We start from the raw sequence: 24437 nt of genomic DNA, 5'->3' as shown, positions 1-24437 counted from the left end.
TTTTAGAATTAATTTTTCTACTAAATAAAATCGAGTAAAGGCGCCTACAGTGGTCGAAACATGGCCCGTGGACTCCGGACTACAATTTGCGCTAGTAATCCCGCAATGTTTACATATCACTTCAGTGTCCCTTTAAGCTTGTTGCGCTCGCTCTGCAGCCAGTTGTGGTATGCTGCGACGTACGCAATGTGACTCATCACAAAGGATTGGAAGAGCCTGACCAGTCTCTCCTCATTCATACCTGCCTTGTGGTTGGCCACCCTCTGGATGAGTCGCATCGCGTTGGCCACCTTGGCGTTCAGTCGGGCGACGGTTTCGCCGTTTCTCCGCTGCTCCTCGGCCACCATGCCCAGGACGCGGATCTTACTGACCCCGGGGGTAACTTGGCCGCTCCTCGTCACGACCTTGATCTTCTCGTACTCTCTTGGCTTGTACTTGCTTCGGTTCGTCTTTTCGGTGGTATCACCAGCAGCTCTGACTTGCTCGGTGAGCATATCAGGCCGGAACCGTCGAGCTGGTCCTCGATCGCATTGACTGCTTCCTGCAGTTTGCCCTCAATGTGAGCGTCGCTGCCTCCTGGGACCCACAGCGTAATATCGTCGGCGTAGATGGTGTGCCTGACGCCCTCAATCTTCTCTAGCCGTTCGGCGGCCACCCCGATCATCACCAGGTTGAATAGCTGCGGCGAGATGACGGACCCCTGCGGAGTCCCCAAGCTGCCAAGCCTCTTCTCTTGCAGTTGGAGATCGCCGGAGCGAAGCTCGGCGGAATGACCCGTCAGGAATTCTCGTATGTAATTGTACGACCGTTTGCCCAGGCCGAGTCTCGAAACCTGGGCCAGGATCGCAGAGTGCTTCACTTTATCAAACGCGCACTGCAGGTTCAGTCCCAGGATGGCCTTGTTATCTTGCGTCTTGACTTTGTCGTCGACGATCTCGTTCTTGAGTGATATCATCGCGTCCTGCGTGCTCAGGTGCTGCCTGAACCCGATGTCTGACGCAGGGTACAGCCCGGACCGCTCCACGTAGTCCTGCCATCGGTTCATCAGGACGCGCTCCAGCACCTTGCCCACGCACGACGTGAGCGAGATGGGCCGGAGGTTCTCTGTGCTCGGCGGTTTGCCCGGCTTGGGAATGATGATGGACCTGGCCGTCGTTCTGCGACCGACGGCAGTCGGTCGCAGAACGCCACCCAGTCCGTCCGTCTATATTCCTTCCTTTTTTCGTCATTCCCCGGTAATATGACCTCCACGACGGCGTGGTCGCTACCGAGATCGTCCCCCGTGTTGCGCCAGGTAGTCGCGCCTTCTCGTCGTTCTTCACGAACGTTAGGTCCGGCGTCGTATCCCTCGACACCGAGTAGCCGAGTCTCGTCGGATGCGCTGGGTCCGTTATCAGTGTAAAGTCGAGGTCCGTCGCGTCTTGCAACAGATCTCCCCCTTTGGCCGTGTGCTTGCAGTAGCCCCACGCCGGGTGCATTGCATTGAAGTCACCGCACGCTAACAGCGTGTGGCTTCGTGCAGCGGTGCACGCCTTGCGCAGGAGCGTCTTGAACTTACAGCAAATACACACTACCCTTGCGTTTCTTCCCCGAGATTATCTCGACGAACGCGTGTTCGATGTTGCATGCCACGATCTCGTGCTCCATGAACGTGAGTCCCTTCCGGACTATCGTGCTGATCCCCCTGCTCCCGTTGTCCGCCGCCGGGGCCTTCCCATAGACTCGGTATCTGGGGAGCGATCGAGCGTCGAGGAGCGTCTCCTGTAACATTATGATGTCTGGTTTCCTCGTTGACTGTGCGATGTGCTGCTGAATTACTGCCCTCTTCCTCGCGAGCCCGCGGCAATTCCATTGCCACACGGTAAGTTCCTCTACTGTTGCAGGGGCGGCCATGATTGCATCAGCGTGAATTGCTGCGTCGTCTCTTGTTTGTAGGGGTGCTGCGCCATCACTGACGCAAACGTCGGGTGAGTTACCATCGGTCGTAGGGTTTGTTCGATGAAGGTGAGCCTCTTTACGTTCTCGTTCTCCATAGTCGAGATCGCTGTCTTGATGAACTCTTCCAGCTTGGTGAAATTCGAATCGATGCGTGCCTCGAAACTGTCAAAGTGTGCCTCGATTTTATTCCTCGATTATGTTGATTCACTCGGTCACCGTACTGTCCCGTGGACTCTCGATCGCCCGCTTCTTGGCTGCCGGTCCCTTCGTCTCGGGGGTCGCTGGCGTACCGCCTCCGGTGCCCACACCGGCCCCGCAGGGTGCCATTTCGGGCGTTTCGGTACCGGCGGTGGTACGAGTCGCTAACATCTTCTCGATGTCCTCGATCTCCTTCGACATCTTGTTGACGGTTGCTTTCAGCTCGCTGCCCTCGCGCCTGAGCGCTTCGTTCGCTTCCCTCATGGCTCTCGTTGCCTCGTCCTCCTTCTTGTTTTCGTGGCCCTCAATCTTCTTGCTTTTATTCTTGGCAATGTTGGCCCAGCTCACCTTGCCTCGTGACTGCGAGCGCCTCCTGTTTGCGCTGCGCTGTCTTCTCTCGCTGTTCCTGCGCTTCGATGGGGTGCGCGGGGCGCGCCGGCCAGCTGCGGCGGCCTCCCCGGATGACGTCAGCGATGACGTCTGCGACGGAAAATCACCCGACCCGAGCTGCGCCCGCAGGTGCAGCTGCTCCTCGGCCATCTTGCGCTCGAACTGTCTCCTCCGAACGACGTACGGTGTCTTGTACTTGTTCTTGCACGTTTTGTCGCCTGTCTCATGCGGTCCCCCACACAGCCTGCATTTCGGCGTACAATAGTGGCCTTCCTTGGGGTTAGTCTTTCCACAGGCGAAGCATACATTCGCGTTGGGCGTCGGGCACACGTCGCGACGGTGTCCTACCGTTCCGCACAGTCTGCACACGTTAAAGTGCTTCCGGTACAGGTTGCACTTGGTTATTACTGGACCGTAGCACACGTAGTTTCGAACCTTCTGGCCTTGGAACGCCACGATGATGGTGTTCGAGTTCCCGATCCTCTGTGCTCCCAGGGCCAGCGGATTTCTTGAGTTTATGACATTGAGCTCTATTTCCTGCCGACTATCTTTTACTCGTATCCCTCTGATCACTCCTTTCACGGTACCGTGTGGCTCGGTCAGGTACACGCAGACTTCGTGCTCCTTGACGTCTATGCAAATGAACTTAATGTGGTTGTACATTCTTGCTCGCTTGTCGTCGGGTGTACTCACCACAACAATATTCTGATGTAGGTTCGGGCAGAACGAGTCCGCCGCTCCCTCCACTCTCGGCACCTCCGCCGCCACCATTATAGCCGACGCCACGGCAGTCATCCCGGTCTTCGCAATGTTCTGGCTTCCCCGGGGCCGCACCCCCATCTTGATGTCCTCCTTCGGTAGAACGTCGGGCATCCTTGCAGCCTTCGTTGCCGAAGCCCTCGCGTTCCTGGCACACTTCTTGGTTGCGGACCTCGACTGATGACTGACGTGTCCTGCTGGTGCCTTTGTACCAGGGCCCATAGTCCGCCATCCTGAGTCTGCGTAGAACTATTCGCGTGTAATGTCGTCTCCTTCCACCTCTATGCACATCCGAATGCAACCGGATTCCACCGAATTCCGAATGGACGTCTCCATGTCGGGCTCCATGTGGGCATCCGACGCCCTGGGGCGACGATTCCTAGGCGCGCCGGAGCTTGGCCTAACCAGCTACACGCGTACGCTTAGTGAAGCCACCACATCGCCGCGGTCTCAAAGTCCTAAAAAGGTGGCAAAAAACCATACCTTTTGGTAACAACTGGGACCGGTCGATATCCCGCACTTTTGAGGACACATTGGTAGTAATAAAACTTCAATTAGCGTTGATGAACACTTCCTAATTAATCAGAAAAGCCGGAGCAGATGCAAACACGTCTGCACGCTTCGGCGATCACAGCGCCCTCCAGCGGATCACGAGGTTTGAACGGTTATGACTATTTAAACCGCTTGGTTTTGAAAGCCTCAACGTGACTCCTCAAGCCCCTATAGAAGGCCCCACCTGGGTCCGTTAGCTCACTCACGGTCGCAGTAAGCTGAGACGACAAGGCGAGCCCATAAAGTGCTCTGCACCTAAAAGAACAGACCTCTGTTCGTATTGTTCCAGGCGAACCAAGAAAAAATGATAAAAATAATATGTCGAGTTGTCCCAGGAGAAGGTGCGTTCGCACTGCAAAGATAAAAAAATTTAATTGCGTGGACAAAACCTTTGATCAATTAATCAAAAGTTGAGTTACACAGGGAGGGAAAAACGCGAGAGTGGTAGCAAAGAGCGGCGATTGCCCCCACAACCCATCTGGCGAATTACTGCTCCCTCTTGACAGCTTTCACATTAAGTGAAACTGGTTTTCTTTTCTGTTAGGAAAGACAAAGTGGTGCGTGTTGCTTTACGGGATTTCAGCAAAGCATTTGCCACAGCATTTGCCAAAGCTTGCTACCGTTTCTTGCTTAATAAACTGTCAAGCTTGGGTTTTGAGAAAATTTTATGTTATTTCAATACTATACTTGAGGGGTTCTTCAGAGATGATTACTGAGCTTTTTGGAATAAGCTATACGTAAATGACTCTGTTCATTTTGTTATTCTGAACCGTGACGTGACTCCCGAATAGCATCACCAACAAGGTGCGCGACGCATACCCCACATGACCAAGTCTTCAGCTGAGGAGACGACGACAACGACGATTCATAGTGCCACGCTGTCAGCACGCACAACCCAAGATACAACGACCCGACGCTCCTAAATCTCGAGGAAGGTGGCGTCCAAAGTCGAGGTCTGCAACGACGGCTTTTATGTAGTCGCTCTGGAAGACACGAGAGCCGAGTGCTCCGTATAGATCAGACCATTCGCGTCTAAGCTGAAGAAGGTTGCGACCAGATGGTACGGTGCGTACATATGCCAAGCCGGGGGCCACCTCGTAACGTCAAGTGCAACGTACACATCGCGCTTTAATATAGACGGCACCACGAATCCCGCTGCGTTAGTCATTGTGCCTCACTGCTCCCTTGACGTAATTCTGTAAATGGACTTTTTGACGGACAGCGGTGCGGTAATTGATCAGCAAACAGAGTCCATAACTTCTTCCTACGATCAGTCTATAAGGCCAGAACCGAACCACATGCACCGTGCCATCGTAAGGATCGCTGATGATCATGTCCACCTGCCACTCGCACAAGCTTGATGACCTCTATCTGCTGTGAAGATCCTGTTTCTCACATGGACGCTATCGTAGAAAGTAACCAAAGTTTACTTCCCGACCGCGATGTCTCCGCGGAAGAGACACTGCGCATTTTGCGCAATACAATCCAACATTTCGGTCACTAAATTTACCGAATAGTACCAGTATTTGAACAATGGCGCTGCAATTGCGTTCCTCGGGGAAACGTACGAAGCAAGTGACGTGACTGCGGTCGTCGACTTTGAACGCGCACACAAAGATGCCTTGAATATGCCGGATCCCTTCGACGTGAGAATGGCGCTACCGGAACTAAAACAGAAAAACATTGCTGGATTTCCTTCGTTGCTACACCGAGCGTTTTAGGTTGAACTTAAAATTACCTCATACACCTTTAGCAAAGGACCGCATAATACTCGAAGATGGACCCCGACCTATCCGACAGTTTCCGTACCGCGTGTCTTCATATGAGCGGGGAGTCATCCGGATGGAAGTAGAAGACATGCTCAGCGACGACATTATTCAGCCACCGGAAGGCTCCTGCGCTGCGCCGGTCATACCAGCAGAGGAAAAATGACGGAACAATAAGGTTCTACATTGAAAACCACCGACCGAACAAAAATACCAAAAAGCACGTGTACCTTCCTGACAAATCGACGACGCCACGTGAAGTACTTCTCATCGATGGATTGAATACAGGCTACGGCCGAACTGAAGCGTATGAGCGAGACCGAGAGAAGACTCTATTCATAACCCCGGACGGCCTATACGAGTTCATGATGATGCCGTTTGGGCTGTGACACGGCACCAGAAACCTTTCAAAGTGTCCTGGACACCATGCTAGCTGGCCTGAAGTGCACACCTGCCTCGTATACCTAAACGGCGTTGTGGTATTTGCTGGACTGTCGACGCACATCTTTCAAGGTTGGAGTGTGTACACGGGCCATTCGTACAACTAGATTAACGCTGAAACCTAAAAAGTTCAGTTTCGTGTACAAGGATCTCAAGTTTTAGGACCACGCCATACAGGCCTTTGGAGTACTGCCTGACTTGGCGAAAACTTCAGCCATAGCGAACTTCCCAAGAAATGTGTTCATCGATTTATCAGACTGTGCTCGTACAACCGGCGCCTCTCCGCAAACGTCGAACGCATTGAAGAGCCACTCAGAAGCTTAACGAAAGATATCCCCCTTCAGCTGAAAGACGCCCAAGACAAAGCATTCTGCGAGCCGCAACAATGCCGGCAAAACTCGTCCTTGCACGCTCATATGGACAAAAAAAGCCGAAACCAAAACGCACATGGATGCGAGTGATATAAGCCTGGGTGTCACCCTCGTGCAAAAGCAAAGCGTTTACAAAAACGTAATCTCCCGTGCCAGCCATGGTCTGCCGAAGGAAAAAAAAACTACCTAGCCTACGCGAATGAATGCCTAGCAATTATATGGCTAATTGGAAACTTCGCCTATGTGTGTAGTGTAGAACACTGAAGTTTGTGATAGGCCACCTTGCGCAGTGTTGGCTCGCCAATTTAAAGGATCCCTCTGGGCGTTTTAACGGTGTAGCTTGATCTTGCCAAAATTTGGTGTCACAATCCCCTTTAAATAGCCGACTGCCTGTCTTGCACCACCGTCGACCCACCACTACAACGCACAGATGAAGATAGCGCGTTCATTTGTGTCGTGACGGAAAGCGACCTAGTCGCCCAGGAACACACCGACCCCGAGTTCCATGTCATAATCGAATGGCTCGAAGAAAGCAACCTCACCGTGCATCGGGCCTTCAAACCCAACTTACCAGCATTCAGCCTAAAAACTCCGTCCCCGTGAAGAAATGGCAACCCAGAAACGACAACAAATTATTTTCTTGTCATCCCCGCAAACCTCCGTGATGAAATTTTGGAAACATGCCATGACGTCCCGTCTTCCGAACATCTGGGCGCAGCATGCACTATTGAAAAAACCAACCCGACGTAGTACTGGCCCCCCTTTACAACCGATGTTTCCCACTACGTCTGGAGCTGCCGTGACTGCCTGCGATGAAAACCGCCGCTGACGAGACGCGCCGGACTTCTACAGCCAATCGCCGTCCAGCTGCGGCCCTTCTAACACATTGGAATGAATATTCTGAGGCCGTTCCCTACAAAACGATCCGGGAATAAGTGGATTTTCGTTACATGACGAAAATCCACATAACGAGACTACATGACGCGCTACGCATACACCGCTACCTCCGAGGGTGGCTCCGCAAGAAGTCACCAAATTCTTAATAAACCAACTTGCGCTGTGACATGGAGTCCCCAGAGTTCTAATAACAGATCGCGGAACGGCTTTTACTGCACAGCTTATGCAAGGTATTTTACACTACAGCAACACGGATCACTGAAGAATGACGGCATTCCACCACGAAATGAACGGACTAAAAGAACGCATGAAGAAGACTACCGCGAATATGCTATGTACAGCCACGACCAAAAACTCACGGACCAAGACAATGGCAATTTTAGTTTATTTCTTTTACGGTATCAGCCTGACGAACTCCCGTGTGCATGCGAGATGTCGTATAGTTAGTGAAGTAATAAAAAAAGCGCACATTGTACAGTGGGTGGCCGCGCGGAAGAGAAATTCCCCTAATTCCTGCACTTGTGCTCCGTAGGATTTGATCGTGGGTTACGTCGACGATGTCCTGCGGTATGTCACATTTGCGTACAACACGGCTACCCAGGAAACTATGCGTATGACCCAGTTAAAGCTTGTCTACGGAAGACGGCCGACTACGATGCTTGGCGCCTTGCTTCCGCGCATAGTAGACGACGGCCTCAACGCTGATGCCTAAGGATACCTTCAACGTGCGGAGGAGGCCGGCCAGCTTGCTCAAGGTCGTACAACGGACCAGCAGCTGGTGAATGCCGGACACTACAACCTCCTACGGCTCGACGCGGAGTACCACACAGGGGATCATGTATGGGTTTGGCCTGCCATCCGATGACGCGGATTCAGTGTAAAACTTCTGCAACGGTATTTCGGACCCTACTTTATTCTACAACGTGTTGGCCAAATTAAGAGGTGATCTCCAGTGGTGATGCTGGAACATCAATATGATGCATTCTGCCTGAAAACGTGCACGTGGTTCGCCTAAGACCTTACTACGCACGATGACTTACTGTTTTTGTTCGTTTGTTCGGGCTGTCGTTTGAATTGTACCAGTGGGTCGATACACTTAGAGGGCGTAATGCCGCGAACCATGCCTTGGATTTTTTTTTGTTTTCAACGCCCGGCTGCGCTGGATTGAGCTATCTGGGTGTCAATTGAAAGGCGTGTGGCATTCATTTTTTTATACCGCAAGGATATTTCCGTTTGATAGGGAGAATGTTCCGCCAAAGCGTCACTAGCCTATAGTAGTCTTTCTTGATGTACAGTGCTGTCGATGTAATTTGATGGCACGAGAAACTCCCGCGTCGATAGATAAATGCCCGCAGAATTGACGTCGTGGCGTTCGATTCACCGACACTGGCTTGCGCGCATCACTTTTGTCACTCCTGCTTCGCCGCCTGTGTATATTTTAAATGGATGGGTAAAAAAAAAGTTTGCTCCAATCAACTCATTTTCCTTCAAGACAACTGCGTTATCTTTGATTTGATAATGTAGGCAGAATAAGGGAAGCCCCTACTGTTTCGCCCTTTCGGTGAGCCTATTGGTTGTTTAATAATGGTTTTATATATTCTCATCTGCGCTTATTCTGCCCTGTATCGGCGTGCCAAATATTTATTTGTTCCTTTAGCATGTGTTTCACGAGAAATTGCAGCGGAGAGCGGGTATACAATAGGAACACAAAAGCGAAGCCGGTCTGTTTAGAAAAATAAATTGTCCTGAATAATAAAACTTAACCTAATGCGACGTGAAAGATGCCAATATTTGTATTCGGGAAAATGCCTTAAAAAATCTGCATTCCCTCTTTTGAAGTACGAGCTAAGAATAAATGAATGAATGTTTTCGTGTTTAAAAACACATATGAAAACATATATTACTATAATTGCGACGGAAGAGAGGTGAAGGGGCAACGTTTATTTATCGCGTACTACACCACAAGGTTACAGTTTGTATAATAGGCTGAGGAAAAAGATTTTACTAGTCGGTATCTGTGGCAGGCCGACACTAGACTTCATTGTAATTACTCTTGCTGTAGCATTTCAGTTTCAAAGAATGATGTGCGCAGAGTGTTCCTGAAATAATTCGAGTTACCGAATTATTTGGGCATACTCGGATCCGTTATTCATACTAATATTGTAATTTACAGCGCAATATTGTTTGTTGAGGGAGAAGTTTTACAAAAAAGACCTTGTAGAAGTTTCAACATTAGTTCTCGTATTAATAACAATGTGTTTGACGTGAGGACATCAGGATAGTGTAGACGTGATATTTATTCCATGTAAATATTTCATGTATTTCATGTATATATTTCATGTAATATTTCATGTATATTTCATGTATATATAAAAATACTCTATGTAAATAAAAAAACGTAAATATTTATTCCCAATATTTATTCCATGGCTTGTAAGCATGCGTTGTGCTTACAATCCGTTTACCGGGGTTTTCTTTAAATACTACTACATATACTTGTGCACGCTTCTTGGGAATATAAAGTGTGACTTTTGCGCTGCAAAAAGAATGTCAGCAAGTGTCCGAGGTCAAAACATCACTCTCTAAATGTATTGTCGTGTGCAGAGAGCAAATTCAGGACCTGGCCAATCCATCTTTTCTTCCGTGCCACGTCAAAAAATGGGTGTTGCATTGTCAAACAAAAGAGACCAAACAACTGGCTTTCCGCGCCTATTATAAAGCTGTTTGACTTCATGCAGACATCTACAGTAGCCATGATGTGGACTGCCTTATTACTTGCAGTGTGCCGCTGTCATACATTAGCGGCTGGAATTACATCTAAGGACGATTTCCCCGAATTGCGAACGCCCGTCGGCGAGGTTGACCTTGAGCAAGTATGTGATACTTTAACTCTGTTTCTGACACAGCCTGTTGCATTGAACCATTTTCGATGTCGTATTTGAAATACAGAAACGCAAAAGTTTTGGCCACCTGTCTGTCTGTCTGTCTGTCTGTCTGTCTGTCTGTCTGTCTGTCTGTCTGTCTGTCTGTCTGTCTGTCTGTCTGTCGGTCGGTCGGTAACTTAGGAAGGCTATTTCATGCCTTCCCTGTAAACGACGGTTTATTTTCGTGTTTTGATGAAAAAACTGCGTTCACGAATTTTATATGTATCTCTATGGAGAGCGAGGGAAACGCTCAGCATTAGGGAGTTTTAGTACAGGGTTTGTTGCCTTTGCTTACGGTAAACGCTAAATTTTTGCGTCACGCTATGTAAACACCGCGAGAGGAGTTTTAGTACATTGTATCATCAGTTTTGCGTAGCGACACGCTAGCGCTTACGGCGCCATCTGTCGAATGTTTTGCGAAATGAATCGCCGGCTGATCTGCCAGCGGAGTGCCGGTGGTGCCGGAGTGCTTGGAAATTTTAGAACTATTCAAACAATTGTAAACAAACGCTTTTCCGTTAGTATTGAATGCAACACGGCCATAACACGACATGAATGTTCTCTTACCTGAGTACGTTCCATAAAGAAAACGTTGATGCCCCGTGCCACTTCTTTCGTGCAATCAGAGAACGACCTGAACCGAATGCCCGGGTTTGACGCATACAGTTTATTAAACTTCAAAACAATCCAGAGATGCGTTTTAAACGAAGACAACGTCACAACATGCGTTGCAAGTCTTCACCGCAATTGACAGGTGATCGGTTGCCTCCTGCTGCCCGTCTTAAATTCGGCACTCACTTCGCGCCCGGTTTGCGGGCACGAACAGCAAGTCATTTACCTCTGGCGCGCAAGCCGAAAAGGTTTTTAGCCACGCACACTGCACATACCCGATGCGAGGTTCAGTCGTACGTCACTCGAGAACGATAATCCAGAACATGCGAAGCACGTCCACTTTCACAGGCACTTCTCATTTCAACGCGAAGCAAGCGCTTTTACAACACACACACACACACACACAGCATCGGTCACTGATTTGGCTACAAGCTTCATTCGGACAGTCAGCGATGTTACGATGATACAGAGCTGCGCGAGGGCTATGTACTAAGCGCTCAGCGTATTTAAAAACAAAGGAGCAAAGAACTAGGTCCAGCGGAAGTGAAGTACTGCCCACAGAAGAGCAGAACCGTGGATGGTTGTCGCCGTAGCGGCCTCACGTACGGACGCTATTTTGCTGAAATAGCGTCCGCTATTATTCCGTCCGCTAAACTCAAAAGCGGCTTAACGTACGGCGCATGCTTATTGCGAGCGACGCAAAAAATAGCGTTCGCTAAATGTTTGCGTACGTCTGCGTACGTTATTCTAAAACTCTGTATTATAAAGGAGCACGTGCCGAGACTGTAAGCGCTTCTTGGTTCAAAAGACAAGATTAAGGAACTTTGCAACTGCAATTAAAAACCGGAGGTCGCGGCGGTGTGAAAACGAGTAGAGGTACCCACAAGCTATAAAAGAAATAGATGCCAACCTGCGCTGTTTCAATCACAACCACAGCAGACTAAAAGAATTTGAAGAGTGGCGGTGGACTGTTCAAGCGTTACGTCGCTTTTCCTCGGTGAAGAAAAACACTAAATCGTAGTAGAATGCACTAGGTAGTTGGCGACAAGGAGCCCGCAGGATGCAGGGTGTTCTTCACAGGGCTGCACTAAGCGGTCCGTCAGGATGGGTAGACCGTCCTCCGGTGTAACTAAACACAGCGTTGTCCTGTTCACGCCTACTGATTCGACACGCTCATTAGACACCTGAGGGGTGACTCTCGATATATTCCACGCAAGTTTCGACAGGAGCTTTTATTTGACGACTAGCGCCGGAGATGTTAGCGTACGCCAAACGCCTTGCGTCAACGACACTTTACTAACTTTCTATTTGGGCGCAGCTCTCGCACTCCGCATGCAAAACACGTCTGAACAACTCTCACTCGTAATCGTCGTCTTTGCTCGCATCCCGCTACTTCATACCCACGTTCAGTCACTCTCGCCGGAAAAGTTCACCTTCTAGCGCGGCTAGTGTAGACTACGCTTGGTTTGCGGCGTGAAAAAATCGGCAGCTGGTCTAGAACGTAAACGTTACCAATAACTGCAGAAGAATTGCACAACAATTGCATTTGCGTTAGGTAAAAGATGAGCGAAATAAAACGAACATGGTTTCGTCGGTCGATTCTGGAACGTTTTCATATAGGTGATGACGTCATGATTTTGGCAGAAGTTTTCGATCTTCTGTTTTGCGCTCCTTGTGTTTATATTTTGGTCGCTTTTGTTTTCACAGGGACTAATCTTCGTGTGGACCCTTGTTTCTGTAGAAAAAGGTGCTCTCATTTTTTTCTGGTCATCCGTGAACATGTTGCAGTGTATTTCACCTGTACGGTGTTGAAATGTCACGATCGGTTTCGTAATTTTCTTGCAGATGCACCCAGAAAAAACCCGCGTGTTTCATTGTTCCACTGGATGTGTACCAGCAAGTGTAAAAAGTGACGTTTTATTCCGCCACTATTACAGTTCATTTTGGGTTGGGAACAGGACAGAGCTCGCAACTACGCTTTAAAGACGTTTCCCTTTGTGGTCCCTGACACTACAGTATTGCCCTGTACACTTTAGTCACTGTGCACGAGGAGATTGGGCTGCCGGGCGAGGCGCCTAAACCATTGGTAGAGCAAGAGCGCTGTAACAAAACAGACGTGATGCCAAAGGACTTCTTAGTAAGAAGCTGCCCAGTTAGTAAATTAACGTAACAGGCCGGAATACCAGTTGTGCGGGATGCTTGACGTGCGGCGGAATAACGTAATGATCACCGAGCTAAAGGTACTATAGGTTACATAAACTCCTCGGGAAGACTTAAACATTGCAGGAGAAATCCAGTAATACCGTTTAACAACACCTTTACGGTGACACCACAATTCTTTCACTTTCTTGGTGTTTATTTTATTTACTTTGTTATTACGTTCACTGACAAAGGCATTAGAACGAGGGGGTTTACACTGTTTACTTATATTCTACAAACGAAATCACAAAAGTGGAAATTCGACAAAAGGTACACCCGAGAATATAAAAGAGTGGTAAAATGAACGCATCGGAATATACAATGTTAGGTGCTCTGGAAACAAATCATTGGTCGGCCGAAGTTGTGGCCGTCATTGGAAATATGTGGTTCGATGCGTCTAAGGAACGCGGGTAGAATTACGGGGAAAAGTTCTAGGTGTGCACACCGTCAAACCAGGCAGTATGAACATAATTTATGCCAGCTGACTTCAACCGTGGAGGGAGAATGAGTTCTACACGTACTTAGCAGTGATGGAAAACCCCCTGATAGAGGCAAAGAAGGAATTGTCTACCAGATGCTAAGAAAGCTAAGCCGAGACTGGATTTTAGAGTAGTTATGCTAGCACACCTGTTATACTTCGAATATAAACGAAATAAAATATTTTGAAATATTTCAAACGAGTACGTTAGATTTTCACGATTAGGATCCTGAACCGGTGAGGCATATTTATTTCGAGCTGGTAGGTGTTTTGGCAAGCATTATTTTGATCTTGAAAGAGCCTTTGAGAAGTTTGAAGGTACGTACACACACATGCGATTATTATCAATAATTCCGCACGCAGCATGCACGGAACAAGTTGCGTCGGTACTAACGTGTAGGCCGACAGAATATTAAGCCCTGATGGATTCAAACAGAGATTTATTCAGAGAAAGAGTAGCCAATAGAGCCACACAAAAGACTGGATACACGAAATACTGGATACGCACAGAAACTAGCATTTTCTGGAGTAAAGTTTTAATGCGCAGTTAAAACTCAAAGATGAGTACTTCCTTCTCAAGAGATATTTCATGAGAGGGGACGCAATCATCGGCGAAGTGATGACTGTCAGAAGTTACGCATCAATGTGGGTGCCTAAACAAGGCACCCACGAAACGATCGTTGCCAGGCGCCGGAGGAGACTTTAGTTTATAGTGAGACGTTACAGCAGGCTGATACAAACAGTGGGCAGTTGAAAACAAAACAATCAAACCAAAATAAGTCTTTAATTATGATTATGGCTATTTATTCTCAGATTTAAGAGCTTTTGACATAATTTAAAGGCGCGTTTAAAAATAAAAAGTTTTGAATACAGTTAAGTTTGTGCGTGTAAAATACGACTTGAGTTTAGCACGAAATGTTTTTTTAAAAACCATATTGGAATTCAGAAACAAAATAGCCATATCCAGATAAGCCAATCTATTTTAAATATGTTTTATTATTTTACAAGTGCTGCTGGTTAGCAAGATGAACCACTAAGTAGAACTATTGTTTTTTACACGTACAAAACATGGTCCCTTTTGAAATTTCAAAATTACCGGGGTTGTAGCCTTCATGAAACAACTGTTCAAACATATTTGTTGTTAAGGTTTAGCAATAAGGAGCTTGTAGTTATCAAAACGTTTGGAGTTTTGGTAACACACCCATAGTATGCAGTATGCTTTAATTACTTGATTAAACTTCAAACACAATTCTAGGCAATATTAACAGGGAACACTAGAGACCCTAGTTCACACAACCAGTTTATTAACACGAGTTTAATAAGCTGCCAGTTTAATAACGCGAGGGAACCGGGTTCTACTATGACAAATGGAAACTTTTTTTTCTTCCCAATTGGCTGCACATGGTATTTTTCACCCGCTTATGCTTACAATCTACCCCTAGAACCTTTGGGATGGCCCAGTTATTACGCTGCAGGATTTACGGTGTAGAGGTCCATGGTTCGAATCCAGGGACCTCTATAACCACAATTTTTTCTTGTGGCTTTGAGGATTTTGGTTACGCCGGACAGAGTTGTGTCGGCCTAAACCTTTCTGCTGTTAGCAGCCCGTAGAATGTTTAGAGATACAGGGACAGTAGGGTCTTTGGACCAGCCTGCAAGACACCCTCCGTTTGACGGGCTGTGTCATCACATCAGCAAAATGAAATGAAATGTACACAATGAAGTTATGTGTGGTCAAGAATGCCTGGTCTCCGCCATGTCCCTGTTATTGCATTAATATTGGCATTAGTACTGGTAAAGGCAGAATGAAAACTATCGCTTCTTTACTGCAAAGCAATATCGTTCTCACTCTCTCCGCTTCCCCCCCCCCTCCTTTTCATCCCGGTAAAACATATTTACTCGGCGCCACTCCCGGGCACCTCCTCGACAATGCGAACCCCTCTACTACAACGGTTATAACAGCGCTTATTCCCCTGTCCACCACTGATGACTATTTCACAATTTTCGCAGTCGGGAGACAGCGGCCGTAGCGCCGTTATGAGGTGATTGCGAAAAATCAACGCTATTGCGAATGGGTTAAAGACAACCGAAAGCCGCCGACACTGCCGCCGTCGATAATAGTGTTTTAGCTGACCGTTCCAAACGGTCCCCTAAACACCTAAAGCAAGCGGAAGCGCCAATACGGATAGGTGGCGCGCTAGAGTGCTAACGGCGATTCGCGAGCGGACCCCCCCTCCAATATCGGGGCCCTTTAGTGAACTGTCGCCGTGAATTTCAACGTCCCCCCCCCCCCCCGCGAAGAGAGCGTGCAACGGCAAAATTTGTTTCTTCAGTTGAAACACTAACGACAAAACCGCTAAAGCACTTCCCAATAGAAAAATATGTCACAAACCACTTTTATTTGTCAGTTTTAGAACAGAAGCGAAAAACGTCAACAGAAGATCGAGCCTACTTCTAAGGAGCCCTGAGCAACACGGCCTTGTTTTCGCTATTGCAACGTGGAAAGGCTTCTTTTAAAGTATCTATAACCCTTATACCGTGCCAGCGACTACATTGTAAAAAAAAGTTTACATAAATCACTAAACCAGAAATTTTACCTAATTTGAGTGGCCAAAATACCAATTGTATAGTTCAAGAATCCCAATTCCTTCAACAGTTCTCAATCTGCAGTGCAAAATCAGGATTTTGTTGTTTCTGCTTTGATGGCTGCCTTTGAACAGTTGTATATCAACTACCAATTCCGTCTGACTGTTTGCCGATTCCACATATTCCCCGTGATCATCTTTTAGAAGACGTTATATGCCATTCACGTGTTCGGAAGGCTCGTCTAGCAGCTCTTTTCGTCGCAGAAAAGCCTGGAAACGGGTACAAGGCCCACGTCGCTCTCGCCATTTGCGAATTTCTGCAGCAAGAGCGTAATCCAAAAACAGCCGCAAAACATTTCAGGCATCACTTGTGGGTGCACAATCTGAAAAAGAAACGTACCCGGCACGGTGGATAAGAGGGTAGAACGTTGTGCTGCTCAGCCCAGCGGCACACGTTCGATTACTTGCCGCCGCAGCCGCGTTTCTGATGCAGGAAAAAACGCTCTTCTGTTCGGACTTAGGCGCACGTTACACACACACACGCACACACTACATACACACACACACACACACACACACACACAGCACCACACAGCCACACACACACACACTCACACACACACACACACAAATCAATCCGGAGCCATCTCACTACGTCGCTTAATAGCCTGTTGAGCGTCGGCGTAATAAAACTCATAAATTATCATAACAATGGAAACGGATTGTCGCTCTTTTTAGAGTCAAAGGCAATGTTTTGCACATCTTCAACAGCACAGGCGAGTTGCCTTAAGCAGGCTGTCTGCGCTAACCTCACACCCACAGTAGAGATGGCCAAGCGCAAAACAATCAAAACTGTTTGCAGGCAGTGATACCATAGTGTGTGAGGGTGATCCGTAGAAGGCCGGTCGCATCAAGGAAGGAAAACGGCGAAAAGAACAATGTTCGGGAAGTAGGTGGTTGGTGTTTATTTCCATCAGAGGAAGGTAAATGACAGTGCTTCCCGTCTGCGACAAACATGGCGATCGCCACAGCACCAGGGGTGCGACGAAAGCCATCGATGGACCAAAATCACTTGCACGACCAATGCTGTCTGCGCTGCTCTCACGACAACTTTTCTATCTCGCTTTGTGTACCCATTTTCTTCCTTGTTCTTTCCTTTGCCGCTTCTCATCCGCGTTCCCTCTCTCCTCCTCGAAAGCATTCTTCCTTTTGGGCATGTTATACTCCCATCAGCTTCTTTTCTTCTGTTAGCTTGAAGTCACGTTCAGGTGCCACGGGGCACGCCCCTTTATCCATGGTTTGTGCTTATAAATTATACTGTGGTTATTTTCTGCGAAGGCCTGATAAGCTTCTAAACCCCTTAATTTCGGTCAATTCCCCAAAAGATAAGGGCAGTAAAAAATCAAACGCAAAATCTGTATTCAACAACAGGTGCTGAGGATAGATCACCCGCACGGTGGATGGAATCCACAGTTCTCGGTCCCCTGCCTGTGGCTGGCTACGTGGGAATTGATGATCACAAGGGCTGCTAGATCTTACGCTTCCTGCTCACTAAACGCAACATCCACTGTTGAACGGAGGGATAGGGGATGGGTTTGTACCTTGCCTTTTTGGCCCTCTTAAGCTGATGGTATTGGGTGCCCGGTGCTGTGCAGTAGTTGTAAGTGGTTCGATATTGTGTCGAATATATTGCATGCCTGAAGGTGCGGTGCGTAAAGGTTTAAAATCTACCCTGATTTTACACCTTTACTGAAGGTTGTTGCTTCGTCTCTTTTAAGATGCGGGAGTGGATGGAGAAAAATTCGGCGTTAGGGTCGATAGTCGGCCAAGATATTAGTGTACAGCAAGAGAGGTCGTCCACTAGGCGCTCAGTGTGATGATTCTTAAGCGAGACAAACTGCCGTCATATATATGAATAGGCGGCCAGTGGCGTGAACCGCCTAATTTCAATTCACCTTTTCGTGACCAGTAACCAAGAATAAATAGACCTCGGGATTGTTCAGGATTGCTTGAAAAGTAGGAAGTGCGGTGTTATAAATGCGCTGTTAAAGTCCATGCTAATGGTTATTATTGTCGTGGGAAGTATTTATTGCGTGAGCGACAGCGGCTTCTTGGGCAGTATTGATTGATGCCGTCTTTACTGTGGGAGAAAATATTTTCTGTCTTGTTCTTTCACAACAAAAGCTACATGGGTGGGACGGTGCGCAAAGGAGGCGTCCACATGGAACGTATTGCGGCCCCCTTTATACTTTACGGACAGGGATAGTGCTCCGGCTACTCCTCGGACAAGCCAGGTGCATATTTCGTGGTATTAGAAGAGCACGTGGGCGCTAGCATATCTTCCATGTTTTATACTTTTTACATCTTTAACCAGTGGTATATTAAATCTAATCGTTAAAGAGTCAGTTGCCCCGTAGGTATTTGCGTTCACACGCTCTATTTGGAAAAAGTGTACGGTTTCTGTGGTATTTCTCTTTGCTCCGCAAGCCTAATTTGAGTAATTTTTATGTTGACGTCTAATAGGGAAATTCAAGGTTTTTCAGGCCTGGAGACAAATTATACTCAATTCTGCTTTTTTTCACTTGATTTAGGTGTCAGGTACGGTGCACCATATGCGAATATAGCAATCACTACGACTTGTATACTTTTAAGGTTGAACTATGTTTTGAGACAGCAGCGTAGGTGGGCAATGTGGAGATTACTGTGCATGAGGTGATCACAGTTTTTTGGAGGGGGCTGTTGTATTTATTCTGTTGCATCTTGGGAAGCCCAAACCAAAAACTTTCAATTTTGGCAGAGTTAGCAATTTCGGGATAGGACCCCATCTGTGCTGTTGGTCTTCCTATGTTTCTTCGTACAAGCCCGAAACTTTAAAAGTGCTGATTTTTCCGGTCCGCAGTCGGAGCATAGTGTTTGAATATAATTCTGTGCTTGGATAATAGCTTCTTGAAGACTATCTTGGGGTTCCTCGACGGTTCGTGAAGGTGTCTCGCTATAAGGTGATGTTGTTACCGGTCGATTTCCTCGAGCGATGACGACAAAAAGATAATTTAGGTTTTCGGACAATTGAAGGAAGGACAAACGCTGTAGACACATCGTGTTCCCCCTTTTTTTATACCTCATATCATCTATGGTGAAGTGTATGGACTTGTTTTTCTCCTGCACACAAGCTCTGTGTTGCCCCTACCTGGACGCGACCGTGTAGTGTGGGTGCCACGCTCTACCAGCCACGAAGAAACTACGAATCAGGCAGACATTTTGTGCGTCACCGATGCATCAAGGCGCTGACGCACCAGCACCAGTTCTCTTCCTTCTATAATCCTCTCCCAGCCCCGCACCTCGGTATGTTCTTCGCCTTTGATAACATCGACGTTTACTTGTGGCTGAACATTATGGAACACGTCAGCGTTCACTAGTGGTGCCAGACGATCAAGTTAGACACTGTTGTATAACGCAAAATGGGTCACTAATTTTTCGATACCACACTACGGATTATTGGTGCAATAAGCTTGCAGATCGAGTTGCTTGTTTAGGCAGTCGTTTTTTCGTTCCAATAGTTGTATGCGAGGGTTTTCTGTGCGAATCATTTGCAGCTCAAGCTGCTTCTGTGGATGGCGTTTTTCAATCGCAATTGCTGAAAGGCAGGGCAATCAATACCTGCCAGAATTTAGATAACTTGTACTGGCAATGTTTGGGAAGTCTTGTGGTTCTCGGATCGATGAGTCAACTATAGACGACAAGCTGTTGTGTTGCAGCGGCTGCTCTTCCGAAGCTTTGTTTGCGATGCTAACGGAGGTCATGTTTGAATGTTATCAGGGACACCGGAACCGGGGAAAGCAGGGGTGCAGGCCCCCGTAGTAGAGTGGGTGCTTGGGCGTGTTGGTCATTTATTTTTTAAAAAAGGTTTGAGAGCATGAAACGAGGACGACTGTGATGGTATGGGCAGTATCTATGGACCTTTATTGTGTCGCGAGATCTTCGAGTGAGACGCACCACAGTAGAAATGCGTCAAAGGGATTATGCCATACAAAATTTTAGAAAGGCTTAAAAAACGACAGCCTCACAGTTCTTTCGGAAAGGCCCGGACTTCACGGGGGACGGCAGCGGCAGCGATTGTGCTTCATTTGCGCCTGATGTCCAGACATCGAGGACATTGTTGATACCACATTCGAGCAGGCTTTACCTGGTGAAGTGCAGTGGCGGTGAACTTGTACATTGGCAGTACGGTCGACGGCTGGAGTGGTTTCGTCCCTCGAACCGGGCGTCCGACGGGCAGCGCAATTCCACGACTGATCTCTTCTTCCTCTCTGCTCGAGACCTCCGACCTCTTATGATCATCCTCTTCCTACGTTCTGCATTGACTTTCTTCTTTGTCATTTTCAGCGGTTTGTAGTATGCCCTATGTGGTAATTTGTTTCTTTGACTTCTTCCCCATCTTCGCCTTTCTCTTCTTCCTTTGGTCGTCTTTTTATCCTGGTGCCGCTGCTGCCTCTTGTCTGCAGCGCCATGCCCACCAAGTTCATTACACTACCCCCCCGCATAAAAACGTTGCATCGGCTGAAGCACGCACACTTTCAAAAAGAAAAGGAACAATAGTTATAGAAGTAGTTCCGAAAAGAAAAGCACACACACACGATCGCACTAAATACTGTCACATCAAAGTCGTTTCTAATTACTGACAAGGAAATGTCCAAGTTCATGCCAATGAAAATTCCAGGTTCGCTTAGAATAGAAGCAGCAGCAGAGAAGAGCATACAAGTTTGAAGTCAGGGATCTTGTACTCCTGCTAGCAGCCGTTGTGTTCTCCAAAACGCATTTTCTCCTGTACTACCAAAACAACTGGCAAAGAAGGTTCAGAAGTCTGGCCTCATCCGTAAGCGATAATAAAATATCTGGTCGTCGTTACTGTTCTTTAGTTGTTCCGCATCTGGTTTCTGCAGACATGGAAGCGTTTGGTTACTAAAGCACCTAAATCTTCTAATAGCGCATTCTAGATATATCCTGTTTTGCAACCGTCTATTCTATTACACGAACGGACCAAGTCTTGCGTCGATTCAGCATACAAGCGTTGTGCTCGAGTAGTCTCCGCATCAAAAAGAAAGGTAAGGTCAAATTTCTGCGTACGCGTTTGCGGCTGCAGTCTACTTTATGTGTCTTTCGGTCTTTGGTACCGATGGTCCAAGCAGGCCTCTTCTCTTCCTTGTTCTTGTGTTTGCCTTTGCTTATTCATCACCTCTGGAGAAAGTTTGGGCACCCTGTAGGCTCGCCTTCATTCCAGCTTATAGCACTCATTTCTGGTATCTTCATTTCCTTTGTCAACAAATAAATGGGACGTTTGGGTCTGCGTGCCTGCTGCACGTAGACCTGCAGCTTTATTCGCCGTGATATCTGATAGAACTGAGCCATAAAGAAGCAGCAATCTGCTTTTATCAAGCCCAGTTTCAACACTTTGACATGTTATTTTGCGTCATAACTCGGAACTGTGTATTCCTGTTCCAGAGCTATCCTTAGTGGGCATAATTCGGCTGTCTCATTGGGAGTGATCTCGAAAGGCTCTGCGAGATACACCCTCGGCGATGTTAATTTTAGGAAGACGTGGCGGACGTGTTTTTTGGGAGAGTTCTATGTTGATACGACATGCCTTGGCGCCGAAAGGTGACTGAGTCTTCCTTGTCTTCCACAAGCTCCCCAGAGCTGCTAACGCAAGGCTCAGTTTCGCAACCGTCTTATTCTTAGCCTCCTCCCAAGCCTGCGTTTCAGCCTCGCGTAGTGCTTTCAATTTTACTCGATTTGCTTCACGCTGCGCTTTTAACCTGGCCCGCTCTCGGTCGACCCACATGTGAAGTCCCTGTCCTTTTAATCCTGATTGGATACCGCAATAAGTTTTTCAAAGTCCTCGATCGCCATATTGTCGCTTGCCACTCGTAGATCTTCTCTCACCGCTCAGGTTCAACTCTTCTAGTTGTTAACGAAAATCCTGCAGTCCTGTCGCGGACGTCAGTTGTGAAGTTATCGGCAGGATCTGTGGACCTTCACAATGTCGCGATATCTTCGAGTGGGACGGAAAACGGTAGAAATGTGTCAAAACGGGTTATGCCACATGAACTTTAGGAAAGGGTAAAAAAACTACATTCCCGCCGTTCTGGCGGAAGGGCCCTGACTTCACGGGTGATGGCAGCGGCGACCGAGGTCACGCCGCGAAACTGCGGCGGAACAGCAGCAGCCGGCGGCAGCTACGGTGCTTGACCCGCGCCTGACGGCAATATTTGCAGCGCCATAGAGCAGCTCAAGCAGTTTGTAGTTGTTGTACTCCGCCACCTCTTTCTCCTTTCTATTCCATGTCTTTGTGGAACCCGGAAGAACGTTTTGTGTACGTTGTAGGTGTGAAGTCCTAACGTTAGCGCACGGCGTGTTAGCTCTCCGAAGGGTGGCGAGGAACGATGTGTTTCAATGTTAAACGCCTATGCTGGCACTTGAGCCCAAAGCATCAAGCCACGTGGGTATTGTGGCAGCGGAAGGGGTCGAACGTGGGACAGGTTTTTTTGCTTTGAACACTAGAGCGAATGATGCAGCAGGGGTGTTGAGTATCCTTTAGGGTGAAGCGGTTTCAAATTGTTCCATTTTCCTCACCTATTTCCCGCATTTTGTCGAACCGGGAAGGGCAATGTGTGACTGTTTGTTGTGGGTATGCAGTCCCGCAGTGCGCTCAAGGCGTGTACCCCGTGTGCGGGTAGTGCTGGAGAGTGGGGAACTTTCAATTTTCGAACAAAACAGCATTGCTTGACGAGATTTCCTGACGCTGAAAACCGCGAAATGACGCGCCGATAAAACGGCTGTACCTTGGGTAGCAGAGTGTTACGCACACGTACGTTATAAATAAGCAAGTTCAAGTTGTAAGAAGCTGTAATAGTCCTATGCACAAGAGGCACGACGGTGAAACGACCTGCTACCGGACCGGCAGACAGCGCTCGCAACGGTATGTAGCATTCTCTACAATAATTGGCAGTGGAGTAGGCCTGTTTAGTCTTCCTCTTTTGGACATAGACAATTAGTCACTGTTAACGGTTAAACTACAAACGTACTGCGTCTGTTGGCGCAGTCTGGGAACTAGAGTAGTTGTCATTTTCCATTTAGGCATTGGAAAGGACGCTCAGTAATTTATCCACACGTTGCCATTATTTTTGAGTCGCGGCAGCCTCTTCTGGTCTTATATTCTGTTTCGTCCAATCAGCACGTAACGGCTTTAGCAGTTACTTTTAAACACATTTTAGTACATAAAGATCGGTGAGATACTATAGGCTTTGAGAAGCAATATAAATCCGTGATAATACGTTGATGGACGAGACCGAAGGTCGAATGAATAGAAATTATGATGTAAATTTCTCAATAAAGAGCATTGCTGGTACCTGTTAAGGGGGGGGGGCAGGTTATTTAGCTAGGTCACGAATTTTTCTTGATGTTTGTTTCTATTTAGTTTGGCAATGTGATATTTCTGCTTGATCAAAAAAAAGGAGAATTTGTTTCCTTTTGATTGTAACTCTTCAGCGTAATCTTCTTGCACAAGAACCTAAATTCTGTGGTATTCCAGGTTCGGATTTAAGACTTATAACATGTCACTTTATTTTTCGCTCTCAATTTGTGATAATAATACAATTTAGGTCCAATATTCAGAAAACTTGCTCTGGTTACTCCCGAACAGTGTTCTAGGACCATTCTTATTCTATATTTATGTAATTTACATTGTTTAGATACACTCGTCAGTGAAGTTCGTAATTTACGTAGAAGACATGAGTTTGTTTATCGCAGAAGAGGCTAGGGAGAGGTTACTCCAACAAGGCAATGAGGCCTTCGGCAAATCAGCCGTAGGGGCTTGTTGCACTGGGTTCTTCAATGACACAAAACAATATAAGGCACTAATTTTTTTCTGGAAAAGGTAAACATTTAAATAAAAACCTATAATCAGTTTCGAATGGCTTTCCTGTAGAGATTGTAGACAGCTTTGAAACCGTAGTAGTACATCTTACCGAACACATGCTTTAGGAATTGCGCGGTGACCAAGTAGCCAACAATCTGTTAAGATAAGCCGGATTGCTTTACACGAACAGTGAGCTATTTGAGATAAAAGCAAAGGTGCTCATTTATTATAGGCTGCCCTTGTGATTTAGGAACTACTATTTCTTTTTGGGGGGCCCAAAAAAGGTAGCAAACATTCATAAAGTGTCTAGGTTGCAAAAAAAGCTGTTCGATTTATACCCAATGTTGCAATAGACCCCCCGAATAGATATTTGTTCAAATGGTGTGGATTAGTCATCATGGACAGTTAGTGC

General features: G+C 47.3%; 1 long non-coding RNA gene across 1 annotated transcript in view; it reads left to right on the top strand.

The window, feature by feature from the left end:
* The first annotated feature begins 10050 nt into the window (after nucleotides 1-10050).
* The window catches only part of LOC144141754 (uncharacterized), a 141479-nt gene continuing 127092 nt past the window's right edge, over nucleotides 10051-24437 (top strand). The window contains exon 1 of the long non-coding RNA XR_013316693.1: nucleotides 10051-10185. This is a non-coding gene — a long non-coding RNA (uncharacterized LOC144141754). The remainder of the gene's footprint in view (nucleotides 10186-24437) is intronic.

This window comes from Haemaphysalis longicornis, unplaced genomic scaffold (assembly GCF_048455015.1).
Source record: "Haemaphysalis longicornis isolate Haplotype H1 unplaced genomic scaffold, Haemaphysalis longicornis Haplotype H1 scaffold_6, whole genome shotgun sequence".
Taxonomy (NCBI): domain Eukaryota; kingdom Metazoa; phylum Arthropoda; class Arachnida; order Ixodida; family Ixodidae; genus Haemaphysalis; species Haemaphysalis longicornis.
This window is presented reverse-complemented; position numbering and strand designations above follow the sequence as displayed.